The sequence below is a fragment of the Felis catus genome, chromosome B4, assembly GCF_018350175.1.
Source record: "Felis catus isolate Fca126 chromosome B4, F.catus_Fca126_mat1.0, whole genome shotgun sequence".
Taxonomy (NCBI): Eukaryota; Metazoa; Chordata; class Mammalia; order Carnivora; family Felidae; genus Felis; species Felis catus.
In genome coordinates, this window is record NC_058374.1 from 34,514,267 (window position 1) to 34,530,760 (window position 16,494).

The following is a 16,494-nucleotide window of genomic DNA, read 5'->3' on the forward strand; positions in this document are numbered from 1 at the left end:
GTGCTAGTCATTTCTTAATGTTTATTTACTTATTTATTTATTTTTAAATATGAAATTTATTGTCAAATTGGTTTCCATACAACACCCAGTGCTCATCCCAAAAGGTGCCCTCCTCAATACCCATACCCACTCTCTCCTCCTTCCCACCCCCCCCCCCCATCAACCCTCAGTTTGTTCTCTTTTTAAGAGTCTCTTATGCTTTGGCTCTCTCCATCTCTAACCTCTTTGAGAAACTTAACAGAAGTCCATGGGGGAGGGGAGAAAAAAAAAAGAGGTTAGACACACTGATTTTAAAGTTTATTTATTTGGAGAGGCAAAAGACCCAGAATATCCAACACAAGATTGAAGGAAAACAAAGTCAAAAGACTGATGCTACATGATCTCACAACTTATTATAAAGCTACAATAATCAAAACAGTATGGTATTGATGAAAGAAAAGACAAACAGATCAATAGAACTGAAAAGAAAGCACAGACATAGACCTACATAAATACAGTCAAGTGATCTGCAACAAAGGAGCAAAGACAATACAATAAGTTCAGACAGTCTTTTCAAAAAACAGTGCTAGAACAACTGGACATCTGTATGCAAAAAAAAAAAAAAAAAAAAAAAAAGAATCTAGATGCAGACCTTATACCTTTCACAAAAACTCAACTGAAGGAGCACCTGGGTGGCTCAGTTGGTTAGGCATCCAACTTCGGCTCAGGTCATGGTCTCATGGTTTGTGGGTTCGAGCCCCGCATCAGGCTCTGTGCTGACAGCTCAGATCCTGGAGCCTGCTTCTGATTCTGTGTCTCCCTCTCTCTCTGTTTCTCCCCTGCTCTCACTCTGTCTCTCTCTCTCTCTCAAAAATAAATAAAGATTAAAAGCAAAAAATTAAACAAAATCAACTGAAAATAGGCAACAGGGCTAAATGTTAACATGCAAAACTATAAAACTCCTAGAAGATAATGTAGGAGAAAACCTAGATTATCTTGAGTATGGTAATGAGTTTTTAGATACAACACCAAAGGTACAGTCCATAAAAGAAATAATTGATACCTTGGAGTTTGTTAAAATTAAAAACTTCTAGTTGCAAAAGTAAGTACCAAGAGAATGAGAAGCCACAGACTGGGATAAAATATTTGCAAAAGACACATCTGATAAAGAATTATCCAAAATATACAAAGAACCCTTAACATACAATAGTGAGAAAGCAAACAATCCAGTTAAAAAAGGGGCCATAGACCTTAACAGACCTCTCCCAAAGAAGGTATACAGATGGCAAATAAGTGTATGAAAAGATGTTTCACACCATCATTGCAGGGAAATGCAAATTAAAACAATAATGAGATACCACTGCACACCTATTAGAATGGCCAAAATTTAGAACATTGACAACATCAAATGCTGACAAGGATGTGGAACAATTGGAATTCTCATTCATTGTTAACAAGAATGCAAAATGGTACAGCCACTTTAGAAGAGAGCTTGACATTCTCTTACAAAACTCAACATACTCAGCATATGATCCAGCAGTCATTTTCTGTGGTATTTACCCTACATAAAAACCTGTACATTGTTGTTTATAGCAGCTTTATTTATAGTTGGCCAAACTTGGAAGCTACCAAGATTTCCTTCAGTAGGTGAATGGATAAATGAAATGTGGTACATTCACACAATGGAATATTACTCAGTGCTAAAAAGAAATGAGCTATCAAGTCATGAAAAGACATGAAGAAATCTTAAATACATATTATTAAGTGAAGGAAGCCCATCTGAAAAAGTTATGTAGTGTATGATTTTAACTATACAACATTCTGGAAAAGGCAAAATTACAGAGTCAGTAATAACAGTAAAAAGATCTGTGGTTGCTAGGGGTTGGAGGATAAATAAGCAGAGCACAGAGAATTTTTAAAGCAATGAAAATATATGATACCATAATGATTAATGCATATCATTATATATTTGTCAAAATCCATAAAGGTACAATACCAAAAATTAACTAAGATAAATTATGTGGATAATAATGATGTGTCAATGTAGTTACAACAAATGTACCCCTCTGGTGGGGGATTTTGATAATGGGTAGGCTATGCATATCTAAAGACAGAGAGTATATGAGAAATCTATGTACCTTTCCCTCAGTTTTACTGTGAACCTAAAACTACTCTAAAAAAGTAGTCTCAGGGCTCCTAGGTGGCTCAGTCCCTTAAATGTCCAACTTTAGCTCAGGTCATGATCTCATGGTTTGTGAGTTCTAGCCCCGCTTCGGGCTATGTGCTGACAGCGAGGAGCCTGCTTAGGATTCTCTGTCTCCTGCTCTCTCTGCCCCTTCCACCCCCCTCAAAATAAATAAACTTAAAAAAAATTATAAAAAATAAAAAATAAAGTCTTAAGGCTCCTGGCTGGCTCCGTCAGTGGGAGCATGCAACTCTTGGACTGGGGTTGTGAGTTTGAGCCCCATGTTAGGTGTAGAGATAACTTAAAATATATATATATATATATATATATATATATATATATATATTTTTTTTTTTTTTTTTAAAGTAAAGTCTTAATTAAAAGAAAAAAGTTAATACCTTTAATCCAATATTTCACTTCTAGGACTCAATTGTAAATGAAATATTCACAAACATGGGCAAGATTTATATAGAAAAAATTTTATTATAGTTCTATGCAGTTAATAAAAATGGGAAATAAATCAAATATTCAGTAAGAAATTGTGATACAGGAGCACCTGGGTGGCTCAGTTGGTTAAGCATCCAACTTTGGCTCAGGTCATGATCTCGCAGTTGGTAGGTTCAAGCCACACTTCAGGCTCTACACTGATGGTGTAGAATCTGCTTGGGATTCTCTCTCTCTCTCTCTCTCTCTCTCTCTCTCTCTCCCTCAAAATAAATAAATAATATTTAAAAAATAAATTATGGTACATTCATTTGATGAAACAGTGTGTAGCATTTAAAACAATGTTTTTTTAGTGTTTATTATTTTTGATAGAGAAAGCATGTGCAAGTAGGGTAGGGGCAGAGAGAGAGGGGGACAGAGGATCCAAAGCAGGCTCCACACTGAGAGCAGCCAGTCCGACGTGGGGCTCAAACTCATGAACCATGAGATCATGACCTGAGCCGAAGTCCAACACTCAAGTGATTAAGCTACCCAGGCGCCCCTAAAGTAATGTTTTTAAATAACCCTAATGGAGGGTAAAATTTTCACAAGGTTATTTTAAATGAAAATCAGGATACAATTACAATTGTACAATTGTAGACAATTGTGTGTGTGTATGTGTGTGTGCGTGTATTCCTTGTCTTAGTTCATTCAGGATGCTATAACAAACTACTATAGACTGTGTGGCTTATTAACAACAGAAATTTATTTCTCACAGTTTCAGAGGTGGGGAAGTGCAAGATCACCATGGATCACTAGATTCCATGTCTGGTGAAGATTCACACACAGCAGTCTTCTCCGTGTATCCTTACATGGCAGAAGGGCCAGAAAGTTCTCTGAAGTTTCTTTTATAAGAGTGCTCCTTCCATTCATGAGGAATTCATGACCTAATCACTTCCCAGAGGCTTTACCTCCAAATACCATCAATTGGAGATTAGGTTTCACCATATGAATTTGGCGGGTGACACAAACATTTACGTATGACAGTCTTAGTTTAATGATAAAAAGAAAAAAGACTGGAAGAAAACAGGAATATTAATCAGAATTTTTTTTAATTTTTTAAAATGTTTCTATTTATTTTCCAGAGAAAGCACAAGAGGGAGACATAGAATCTGAAGCAGGCTTCAAATTCTGAGCTGTCAGCGGAGTCCATCATGGAGTTCGAACTCGTGAACCACGAGATCATGACCTGAGCGGAAGTTGGACACATAACTGACTGAGCCACCCAGGTGCCCTTAATCATAGTTTTCTTTGGATGGTAGGAGTATGGATGGCTTTTATTCCTTTATGTTTCTACATTTTTCAAGTTTTCTAAAATAAACATTTTATTTCTTTTTAAAAACAGTGGAAATAGATTAAAGCAGTACATGAGAAGTGGGAGAAATTACCAGTGATTCTGAACATCCCAGGAAGTTTTTCCTAAAATCTACTTGGGCTAAACCCAGATGGCCTCCTACCTTCCATTATCATGTCAAACAGAACTGGGCAGCCATTCCAGCTTTGCCACTTCTCTAGCTGAATACCCTTACACAAGCAAGAAACTTACTTTTTGTGCTTTTATGTTCTTAATTTATAAAACAGTGATGTAAAATCTCACAAGTTGACAGGAGGATTAAATGAAATAACCCATGAAAAGTCCAGGAACATTGTCACAGCTCAGTAAAAATGTATTCCCTCCCTTATTCTAGAACTAGAGCAAAACACCTGCAGATCTATGGGTGGAACGGACACAGATGCAGAGTTGTGTGATGAATGAAGGACTCACGATGACAAGCAGGGACCACCTCTACACTACAACCCCTGAATCTGTCAGTTCCACTCCTCATAATGATGATTATGGAAATAAGGGAAACACTAATTAATGAGGTAGACAATGATGTGATTAAGGGATACCCTTTGGACAAGCAAGAGCCCCTTCTCAAAGTCATCAGGCAAGGGTCAGACCTCTTCTGAGAGTTCTGGCTGGAGTCAATCTGCTTTTGACCACATAGCTGAGAAGGATATCATACTGAAGCCAATGATCCTTGAAGATGAAATAATCTTTAAGGCTTCTTCCTGCTCTGATTATAAAGCTATAATCATAATAAGCAAATCCTGATAGGAATTTATTTAAATCTATCCTGTCCTCCATCTTTTAGTGCTTGGCAGATTTCTTTCAAGTTCCGTGGGCCATGACAATCCAGGGGGAGTCATTTGGAAGTGTGAAAGATGATTCTTTAGACTCCAGCAGCAGGAGCCCTTCTCAGAAAAAGCACCCTTAAGAGGCCTCTTGCAACTGCACACTTCCCCCAGGGAGCCATGCGGGATTCCCTAGGGCAAGGAACATTAAAATAGCACTGGAATTTCCAAGCCTTAAAATGCTAGGGTGTGTGTTGAGATAGGGATCAGGGAGGGATGGAGGGAGGGAAAGAATCCCAGAAGAGGGAGGGTTTGGTTTTGGTTTTGGTTTGAAGCTGAAGAACAGACATTCTGGATAGTACCATCCAGGAACTCCACTTCTCTTAGCTCTCTTGTGGCTCAACAGATCCCAGAACAGTCTAGCACGTCATCACTCATCTGTTACCTCTTCTCCACTGCCTTCCCCAGCCACCGTCAAGTCGCCTGCTCCTGATCACCATAGCAACCGTGACGAGCCAGCATCCAGCTCTGCTGCACGGACTTCTCCAACCCCAGCTGAGATGCAGCGGTGAGGACAAGGAGCGAGCGGCAGACACCCAGGATCTCATTCCTTCCTCGTTGCCTCGACTGTTAATCCCTGTACCCTGAGAAAGAATTGCAGCAAAGGGACAAGGGGGAGAAGAGGCTGTACCTTGGAGACTCCCGATGCTAACCTCCGGTGGGTGGTCCAGCGGGAAGGTGGAGTGTGCAGCACTTAACGATGTGCGCAGCCATAGCAGCCGCACCTGCATACTGAGGACGGACTGACGGTGGAGAGCCAGCATTTATTACGTATCGAGGAGATGCCCTTTGAAGCTCTAACCGGTGAGTACCATCAAGTCTTCCTTTGGGTGAACAAATCTCCCAAATGACAAGGTTGTATGTCTTGATTGCTGCCTTAAAAAAAAAAAAATCACATCTTTAAATTGCTTATGATTGGGAAGCATTTTCCCTTCTGACATCTTTGGGTTTCTTGGAATTATTATTTCGTCTCCCTTTAAATGCACGACTCTCTTAACCAGTGGGAGTTACACTCCAGTCTCAGTGTCTCCATTACCACACAATACCCCACTGGTGCCAATACCAAGCATCACAAATAAACGCTCCAAAACCTCTCAGAGAAGGAGCCGGGCTCAGTTTCCCAGCACTTTCATCCAATATGCTTTGTGTTTCTTTCCTACAATCAAAGAAATAACCCAGACAAACCAGTGGTATGCCAGATGTCAGAGGAATAAATGCCAGGAAGTCCTTGTCGAAACCTCGTCCTTTCTGGTGAGCTCAAGGAAACGAATCCATTACCTCAGCCTGAAGAAACAATTGTTACGCGAGGAGAGAATTCTACTTTGTTCCAGCAGAGGGCGCTAGCGCTTGCCTACACAGCTAAGTACACAGCCACAGCTAAAATAGGCACATACACGCATGTACTGGGAGGCTGTGCGGGATGCAGCACACTACTTCTCTTGGAGATTTTTAACAAAAGGATGGTCAAGTTCATTCCTTCCAGGTAGCAAAGGGAAGGGTCGAATGGCTTCTAGGGGACTGCATCTTGTTTCAGAATCGAATGATTACAATTCCATAGCAAAATACTTTGTGTGTATGAAGTCCTTTCCTTGCTAGCCAACCCATCTCGTTCCTCTCCCCTCCCCCCCCCCCCCCACCAAGAAAGCTTTCTTATTGGTCTAGCACTGTGATCAACTATTTAGAGTTTTTAATTGTTGTAAAGATTCCTTTCAGGGCGCCCGGGTGGCTCAGTTAAGCTTCCGACTCTTGGTTTCGGCTCAGGTCATGATATCACGGTTTGTGAGCTTGAGCCCCACATCGGGCTCCATGCTGAAAGTGCGGAGCCTGCTTGGGATTCTCTCTCTCTTTCTGCCTCTCTCTCTCTCTCTCTCTCTCTCTCTCTCTCTCTCTCTCTCTCTCTCTTTCTCACAAAAATAAATAAATAAACTTTAAAAAACATAACAAAAAAAGATTCCTTTCACAGGAAAGGCAAAATCTTGCTAAAATGAAAGATAAACAGAAGGCTGAACTGCTGGGTCCCTGCAATACTATTCAGTGGTCCTCAATCCTGAATGCATGTTGAAACACCTGGGGAGCTTAAAAAAATACTGATGCCTGGGTCGCATCTCCTGAGATTCTGACTTAATTGATCTGGGATACAGCCTAAACAGTAGGATTTTTTAAAGCTCCCAGGTGAGCCTAATGAATGAAACTTGCAATCCACCATTCCAATGGATTAGGATGACATTTTCCCAGTTGAACTTGATAGTTAAACTAAGCTTCTTAAATAAGGTGCTGCTGTAGGGCAGGGTATACAATTGTTGTGAATGCCTAGAAGCTCAAGTGAAGACAGATGGCAGGGATCCAGATGCTTCAAAGAGGCTCAGGATGAAGGTGATATTTCAGAGGAGGGAGGAAGCATCTCTCCACAATAGGTTTTCTCACTAAATGAAATGTTCTGATTTATACTCCAGTGCAAGGGGAAAAAGAGATGTGTGCCTTTGCAAGTCTACAGGGTGAAAGCCATGGCTCCCTGTAGATTTATAGATTTCACATCTGTTAGTACTAGCCAGAGTCACATGTGTAAATCTTCCACCCACTGCAAGGAGAACGGACATAGAAAGTACAGGAGGGGTTAGGAATGCAATGGTCACTCTAAAGAAGGGAAAAGCAACAACAAAATCACCTAAGAATTATAAAGCATTATCCTTCTCAGGTCAAACTCCTGAATGGTTTGAACTCCTCCAAGCTTAAGGGAAATCCTAAAATCTTAGTTTCCCTGAAAATTCAGGCACCAGGGTAAGCTCTCTACAAGTACTGTTGCAGCCTGTCAAGCAAACCTTGTTGTGGGATGTTCTTCCAATGCTCACATTCTAATATTATCTCATGAATATTCATAAGTGCTGTAAAGCAGGTGGGAGGCAGAAACTACACAGCAATACCTAAGGTGCTCAAGGAAATGAGGTAAGGCCTCAAAACTCTGGGAATGAGAAGTTAGAATTTTAAATACACTATTAAGCATCATCTACCAAACTAGAACCAGAAATTCATCCATCACAGCTGCCTTATACTCTTTAATTTTGGTTAAATAGAGAAATAGTTATGGTCTCCTTGAGGAATAGGTATGAAAGTACTGTATCTTCTGAAACCCTCAGCATGGCTCAGTCATTCACCTAATAAATAGGCAAGAGAATTAAGATGCTGTTTAAAGATCATACAAGCTACCTAATGTGGATCACAAAACATTATGTGCCAGGGCCACTGAGTGAGTGGCTGGGAGGTATTTCCTGATTACAGAATGATCATAGCTCTCCCACACTGCTATACAGGACTATTTGTCTCTGCATTCTCAGGCTCTGACCTAGACAAGCAAGCCCTTTCTTGGTGCCTCTCTCTAAACAACCCAAGATAGTTATAACAGCCTCCATCCTTCCCTTTAGTCATTGTTTTTCCAACCTGTGCACAGCCACACACACACTATTTTGTCTCCTCATGGAGTCCACCTCACCTCCTGAGACAATGCCTTCACTTACCCAGCATGGGCCTTGCACAGGCTTTCCCCAGCATTCACTTGGCAAAGCTGGGCCATAGGCATGCTTCACCTGGACTGTTCTTAGCTCTCAGATGAACTGGAGCTGCTTTCGACTAATTCCACATGAAAGATGGCTCATGGTGGCTTCTGCTACCCCAAACCCAAAGACCCTGTACCAACAGGCCACCTCAGAGCTGACCCACCTCACAGGGCAGGCTAGGCCAACCCTGTGAAGGCTGCCAGTCCACTAGATGGCTACACTGGGAAGAGCAAAACCATGCCCCTCTCTACTGTGACCACCAAAATCTAGTCTATGAAAAGGAGCAATTTGCTTCGACATGCCCCTGGAAGAAAATGTCCAACTGACCCGGTTTAATCCATGTATATCCATTCATCTGCAGGTGTCACCCAAGTGTAAAGTGCAAATACCTAACAGGAATGTGATGCATTAATAAAATCCTATTTTATACTTTTTCAGACTCATCAGTGGGTCATGAAATCAGTTTGGTGGGCCATGGCCAGCATTTGAAAAAGAAAACACAATAGAATAGAATAGAAAATATCAGAGTGCATCCCCTGCAGTGAGTGGAAGCTTTGTTTCCCAAAACATGTGTTTCAGTTTTATCTCTGTGTATATCTGTTTGTGTGTACTTAGTCATGATGTAAAATGTATTTCTTATTGTGGGTCACATCCAAGAAAGTTTTAAAGTCTTTGCCTTACTGCAAACACTGGCCAAAACTAAAGTTGAATCAAATTAAATATTAAAAAGTCAAATTCTAGAACAGCTAGCAAAAAAAAAAAAAAATAGAATTCAATCTATTTTATATCTATGGATTATTTTGAGTCAATAATCATGGATTATCTGAATCAATCCATGGGGGAGAGAACTGTTCATTCAAATTTAAATTTAAAATTTGAGGGGCGCCTGGGTGGCGCAGTCGGTTAAGCGTCCGACTTCAGCCAGGTCATGATCTCGCGGTCGGGAGTTCGAGCCCCGCATCAGGCTCTGGGCTGATGGCTCAGAGCCTGGAGCCTGTTTCCGATTCTGTGTCTCCCTCTCTCTCTGCCCCTCCCCCGTTCATGCTCTGTCTCTCTCTGTCCCAAAAATAAATAAAAAGTTGAAAAAAAAAATTTAAATTTAAAATTTGACAGAAAATGAATAGAGTGGGGGAAATATTTGCATTTTATATTATAGATTAAAAGTTAATGTCTTTAGGGGTGCCTGAGTGGCTCAATCAGCTGAGCATCCAACTCTGAATTTTGGCTCAGGTCTTGATTCCAGGGTCATGGGATCAAGCCCTACATCAGGCTCGGTGCTGAGCATGGAGCCTGCTTAAGATTCTCTCTCTCTCTCTCTCTCTCTCTCTACTCTGCTCACACATGCAGAGAGAGAGAGAGAGAGAGAGAGAGAGAGAGAAAGAGAGAGAGAGAGAGAAAGAGAGAGAGAGAGAGAAAGAGAGAGAGAGAGAGAGAGAGAGAGAGAGAGGTGGGGTGTTGAAAAGGGAGAAGCAGAAAAAGTTAAGCATTGACTTAGGCTTTTTGAAGTCTCATTTCTAAAAAGCTCTTTATCCCAGGTGTGGTGGTACAAGAAACTGAGTGACAATTACAACTTCTGTTCTTCCTGTTGCTCTCTTACATTGAACCAAACCTTTAATGAAGTAGTTTGAATGCTACCAAAAACATTCTTCAGAATTAAAAAAAAAAAAAAAACACACTATACACTATGATTCCATTTTCATGACATTCTGGAAAAGACAAAACTATAGAGAAAAAAATAAAGATTAACAATTTCCAGGAGCTGGAGGTGTGAGGGAGAAGTTGATTACAAAGGGGAACAAGGAAAGTTCAGGGATAAAAGAACTATTTTATAACAGCATGTACTTGTTAAAAGCCAGAACTCTCCACTAAAAACAGTAAATTTTATAATATGTAAATTATACCTCCATAAACCTGACTGGGGGGAAAAAAACCTCCATGGATAAATTCAGCGTCCATAAAAAGAAATTCACTCAATGAGGAAACAAATGAGCAAACACACAAATATGTGTTTATTTTGACAACAATCAAAAGTGCAAATTATAACAACACTGTGATACTGTTTTCCTTTTTGCTGACAATTAACAAATTTAAAAAATAACATAATGCTATTTAGAGTGCAATAGGTAAAATTTGGGGGGAATACAACATGCCAGTGTATAGGAAAAGTCCTAGAAGTACTATATTCTAGAATTTTTCCCAACAAAGTTATTTAATAAAGATTTTTGAAATTCCAAATGCATGAAAAGTATCTTCTACTGTGTTAGCTTTAATAGGAAAAAAATAGAAAAAGCTGAAAAGTCTAACATTAGAGGAATAGTGGGAAAATGTGTGGTACATCAGCACAATGGAATACTTTGCATTCATAACAAAAGCTTAAATCCAGAGACATGTACAAAGAAACATGGAAAAGATTTATGATTAAATGGACAACGAAACATAAAATAACAAGCATACCACGTTTGTGCCATTAAGTAATGTGTGTGCACCTGGAAGACACAATATTCACATGCAAGTTGCTGTGCTAAAATAATGTATTATAGATGATTTTTAAGTTTTAAAAATTCACTTGCTGTTGTATATTGCCACTTCAATAACAAAGAACCCTCAAAACCTTCACGACCGAAAGAAATGAATGTGAAGAAGAAAAGAAATCCCAGATATTATCATATCACAGTTTTGTTTTCTTGGCCCTAGAAACCAGAAGAATCATGAGAGTCATGATTATGTTGAATAAGTTCAAGCTGTATGGATTTTCTTTCATTCTTGTTATGAGCTAATGTCTATTTGGGTAAATTCCTTGCTTATGGCAGACAGTTTATAAATACTTGTTAACTGACTGACTAAATAGGTCTTTTAGTAGTGTTTTTCACAATCCTAGAAAAACCTGAATTTATCTCTGCAAAAGCATCAGAAATCTCAGTACAAATAACACTTTGCCCTTATCTGTATATTTTTAAAGGAATTTAATTTTTAAATTTTTTTTTTCACTTTTTGAATGTTTATTTTTGAGAGAGACAGAGACAGAATGTGAGTGGATTAGGGGCAGAGAGAGAGGGAGACAGAATCGGAAGCAGGCTCCAGGCTCCAAGCTGTCAGCACAGAGCCCAACGCAGGGCTTGAACTCACAAGCTGTGAGATCATGACCTGAGCTAAAGTTGGATGCTCAGTCAACTGAGCCACCCACGTGCCCCTGGGGACTTTAATATTTACAGCATACGGAACACATCTTTGGGGCCTTTTTCCCCTATTAAGAGAATTATAAGGTCATTGAAAGTATGTCACAATTCTGAAGAGAAAGACAAGGTATAGAATGGACAGGGATCTGGGGAAATTTTCTTAGAAATGTGCCTAATGTAGATGTTTAATTTTTTTTAATTTTTATTTATTTTTGAGAGAGAAACAAAGACAGAGTGTGAGTTGGGATGGGGCAGAGAGAGAGAGACACAGAATCTGAAGCAGGCTCCAGGCTCTGAACTGTCAGCACAGAACCTGATGTGGGGCTTGAGCCCATGAACTGCAAGATCATGACCTGAGCCAAGTCAGATGCTTAACCCACTGAGTGACCCAGGCATCGCTAATGCAAGTGTTTAAATGATGGAGCTGTTTTAATTGAATTGGGAAGGGAAGTGGGGAAAGGAGGGAAGAGATGGGGGCAGAAAAAAAAACAGCAACTTAAAAAACCTTCTCTTTCTTTTTAAAACAAAGTTTTTTTAATGTTTATTTATTTTTGAGAGAGACAGAGACAGAGTGTGAGTGAGGAAGGGGCAGAGAGAGAGGGAGACACAAAATCTGAAGCAGGCTCCAGGCTGTCAGCACAGAGCCTGACATGGGGTTCGAACTCACGAGACGTGAGATCATGACCTGAGCTGATATCAAGAGTTGGAGGCTTAACTGACTGAACCACCCAGGTGCCACAAAACCTGCTCTTTCTCTTCCAGGCTCTGGTATTTTCAGACCAAATGGCTTAGTGTAGAATTTCTGTGTCCCCTCTTAGCCTTTGGTTTGCTGTGTAACCTGAAGACAGATATTTAGTGTCTCTGTGCCTCATTTTTATCATTCCTAAGAGGAATGAAAATTTTTTCTCTCTGCCTTCTCAAAAGCATATTGGGTGGAAGATTTAGATTGTATGCCTATGTATGTATCCCCTCTGATCCTTTTCTTAAGGGCATATGTATTTTCTGATATGCCTTCCACAGAGAGGACATCAGGACACAGATGGAGGATAAAGATATGAGAGGAAACCCCCATAAACAAAACTGTGTGTGTGTGTGTGTGTGTGTGTGTGTGTGTGTGTGAGAGAGAGAGAGAGAGAGAGAGAAATAGAGAGAGAGTAGGAGGGAGAGATAGTACTTGCGTCAACTCAGAAGCAGTAATCTCTGAACTAAACAAGACCTCAATTAGTTTATTGAATTAACTCTGCAAAGATAATAAATTTCATATTTAGGGAAAAGATATTAATGTGTATTAAGCACATACTCCAGGCCACTGCTTTCATGCACATATTTCCATCAACCCTCAACAACTTTGTGTAATGAGCATTATTTTTTCCCATTTTTTTAACTTGGAATTACTGCAGTTCAGAGACATTGATGTAACCAGGGTTCTATGCGGAGAGTGGAGAAGTGGGGTGTTGAGTTAATTTTGCCCTCATGACAAAATCTGCATTCTTCTCATGCCTCCATGTCAGATGGACTTGGCTTAAAATTCTGATTGTGGTTGCCACTCATTAGCTGTGTGACCTTGGGCAATTTTTTTTAACATCTCTGAAGTTCAATTATCTTATCTTAAAATAGGGATAATAATGACACAAAATGAGGTTCTTAAAAAGGTTAGCTTATACCTTTGGGTTTTTTGTTGTTGTTGCAAACAACAAAGATAGACTTTAGGTCTAACTTTGGGGAGGGTGGAAGAAACTTATTGGAAGAATATGGATTAGCTAACATAATTGAATGAAAATTATATTACTAGGTCTTGCAAAGGATGAGGACTAGGGCAGCTAATGGGATCTAGAGAGTAGAAAGATAACCAGTTTCCTTCTTCAGGATATTCACAATGGGATATTTTCCATTCTTGTGTCTCTCACAACCATAATCACAATGGTTATTTTCCATTCTTGTGTCTCTCTGCTTAACACTGAATTATAGGAAGAGAAGTCAGCGTGGCCTTGGCTGGGCCATGTGCTGTCTACCTCATAGGTGGAGAACAAGGCATCTTAGTTGTCATGCCCACAGGCCTGCATGCAGTGTGGAAAGACAATTCCCACAGACAATGTAGGTGCTATTACCCAGCAAGAGGGCCTAGATGCTGAGCAGGCAAAAGCTGGTGATATCCACCACGGAATTAATGCATCAAGCATCTTAAGACCTGGAACAAAGGAACAGCTCTGTGAATGCTTGCTGTTGTTGTTTTCACATCACTTTTCATAAGACAGCCGCTCCAGACTAGTAAATTGTGGTGTAACAGTACATATTGAAATTATATCTCAGTGTTTTCTGTATGTGTGCCAAGTTATGATACACGTAGAAGATGGTATTTGACCAGTACCCTGGGGTGAACTGACAAGGTACTCCCACAGGAGGAGGCTTGATGGGAGGCTCTGGCCATTCCTGGTCCTACCAGGCAGCCCTGAGAGCTGAGGACATCACTATGTGGCACCCATTAGTGACACACCAGTAGCAAAGCTTAAGCTTATACAATAGAACTTTCAGATCACCTGCCATTACATAGTCTCGACTCAGCTTGTACCCCCTTTCTTCCTCCCAAATTAAACAAGGCTTCCCAGCAAGCAGGCAGGAGATGGAGTCAATAGTGGTGACCCTCAGCTATCTTCTGTCCCCACTCATTCCTAAGGCTTTCACTGTCAGAAATTCAAGATTGGCAGAAAATGAAAGTAACTTCTCTTTTAGATGAGGTTAGGGACCTCTGGCCCAAATGGCCTAAACTATCTTAGAAATTTTATTTCATTGCCTCTGGTATTATTAAAGCCAATGATTTTTCCATGACATACTCTCCGGAGGCAGCTCTGAAACATGGTGCAGCTCTGGTTGATGCATACAGTCTGGGGTTCCAAGCAGGATGAAACTCTGGCAATACTAAAGACCTGTGATCATGGAGAGGTAAGAGGACTCAAAATACCATTAAATGTGGAAAAGATGTGGATGCTCTTCTTGTTCCTTTTCTCTTCTTTTTGGGGGAGAGTGGGATTGATGTTTTTAAATTGTTTTTATTTTTTCTCATTACAAAAGTACGTTCTCATTACAAAAGTCCATTCTTTCCCAAAATGAAAGTGCACAAATAAGCAAAAAGAAGATAAACTCTCTCCACTTAGATGTTCACATGTTAATATTTATCTTTTCAAATTATGTTTCTTTTTAAACTTCAATCTGCTTCCCCTGTGGGGCACTGAGGTGCTTCCAAAAAGCTCTGATAAGGTTGGGCGGGGGGAGGGGGGAATCGCTGATTCTTCTCTGCATGTAGGAACTGGAACAAGGGGAAAAGGGGCCTCACTTCTTGGAATGCCTTTTTCTATACCTCTCTGTTGAGGGACCACTCAAATAACCCTGCCATAAAACTTCCCGATCTCTTAAATGGAAGCCTTCTTAGTATCACAAGATAGTACTTTCCACCTGGCAAAGTCCATTTTCTATCTGTGTCTCACTTTCCCTGCCCTATTGTTAGCTCCTTGAGGTCAAGACCCTATGTCTACTTGATTTTGGAATGCCATCAGTACCTACAAGTGCCTTGCCCGTAACATGATGAATTAATGAAAAAGAATCAGAAGCTTAAATCAAACAGAACTTCAATGACCTCAAGGGGGAGTAAGGAGGATTTGGGATCCTGTATATTCCCTCAGTAGGCACCGGACAAAGGAAGATTTGACATCTTTTCCTTCTCTGTAAAAGGCTGATCCACACGCTCTAGGAAGAGAGAGAGAGAGAGAGAGAGAGAGAGAGAGAGAGAGAGAGAAAGGAGGAAAGGAACAGAAAGGAGGAAGGAAGGAAGGAAGGAAGGAAGGAAGGAAGGAAGGAAGGAAGGAAGGAAGGAAGGAAGGAAGGGAGAAAGAAAGAGAGAAAGAAAAAAGCGGTGCATAGGTGGCGCAGTCAGTTAAGCATCTGACTCTTGGTTTCAGCTCAGGTCATAATCTCATGCTGGTTGTGGAGCCTGCTTAAGATTCTTTCTCTCTCCCTCTGCCCCTCTCCCTGCTCACATGCTCTCTCTCTCAAAAATAAAATCAAATAAGGTAAAAATAAAGGGCTGATCCATTTGGATGTGTTCTCTTAAATCTAAAAAATACCAGTTTGTATACCAGCAGTTTCAAGTTTGTTGGTTCCATTCTGAGGCTTTCTCAGGGCATCTTCTATCATTATTCCACTTCCTAAATGTGCAGTATCATATGCTCTCTCCCCTCTTCTCTCTTTTCTCAATTCCTTTTATTTTTTTTCTCTTTCACAATTAAAAACAGAGTTGTGTAAAATAAGTCCTATTCAAATATAACCCAAGTGGACTGAACTTGACCTATGCCTTATGGAATATTGAAGCTGATGTTTTTATTTTTAAGAGCACTGTGAGCAGCAAAGGAAGGTAGAATTGGAAAGACAGCTTCTGTCCTTCCTCACTGCAAAAGGAACCAATCACAAGGGTATGCATCTAATTATGCACACACACACGTAAAACACAGCAAGATTTGCTGTGCTTCCTAGAGACTTTCAAGAACTTGGTCTGAGTTGGATTAGGGAAAAGCCTTCTTCAAAGTTACATTATGATTCTGGGAAACTCTATTGTGATGATAGAGTGTGGTAGTTCTAGATATTATTTTGTAGCAACTCTGGTGACTAGAGATTTCTTCTATAGACTGTCTTGGTTTTTGTTTGCTCATACTTAGAATTTCTGATTACAGAACATACATACCAATGACGTGGGACAAACACTTCTTAATTTTTTGACATTGTATTGTGGAAAATTAATGCAAAAGTAGATTTGCAAACTTTTCAAGTTGCATTTAAACATCGTTTTTCCTGGGATGGTGAAACTTGCAAATCAAGAATTAGTTAGATTTAATTAGTTTTAAAAAATCTATTTTTGTAACCTACTATGAAATGTTAGCCTAGGGATAAACCC

At 40.1% G+C, this 16,494-nt stretch overlaps 1 protein-coding gene and 1 long non-coding RNA gene across 4 annotated transcripts in view; one reads left to right on the top strand and one right to left on the bottom strand.

Moving 5' to 3' along the window:
- LOC109501407 overlaps positions 1-6,445 on the bottom strand; it is a 54,080-nt gene extending 47,635 nt beyond the window's left edge. For all 3 annotated transcript variants that reach the window (XR_006600444.1, XR_002743729.2, XR_002743727.2), the window contains exons 1-2: positions 6,011-6,445; positions 5,457-5,701 (exon numbers count right to left, since the gene is read on the bottom strand). This is a non-coding gene — a long non-coding RNA (uncharacterized LOC109501407). The remainder of the gene's footprint in view (positions 1-5,456; positions 5,702-6,010) is intronic.
- The window catches only part of MICAL3 (microtubule associated monooxygenase, calponin and LIM domain containing 3), a 228,687-nt gene continuing 217,706 nt past the window's right edge, over positions 5,514-16,494 (top strand). The window contains exon 1 of the mRNA XM_019834211.3: positions 5,514-5,629. The gene's annotated coding sequence lies outside the window, so the exon portion shown is untranslated. The remainder of the gene's footprint in view (positions 5,630-16,494) is intronic.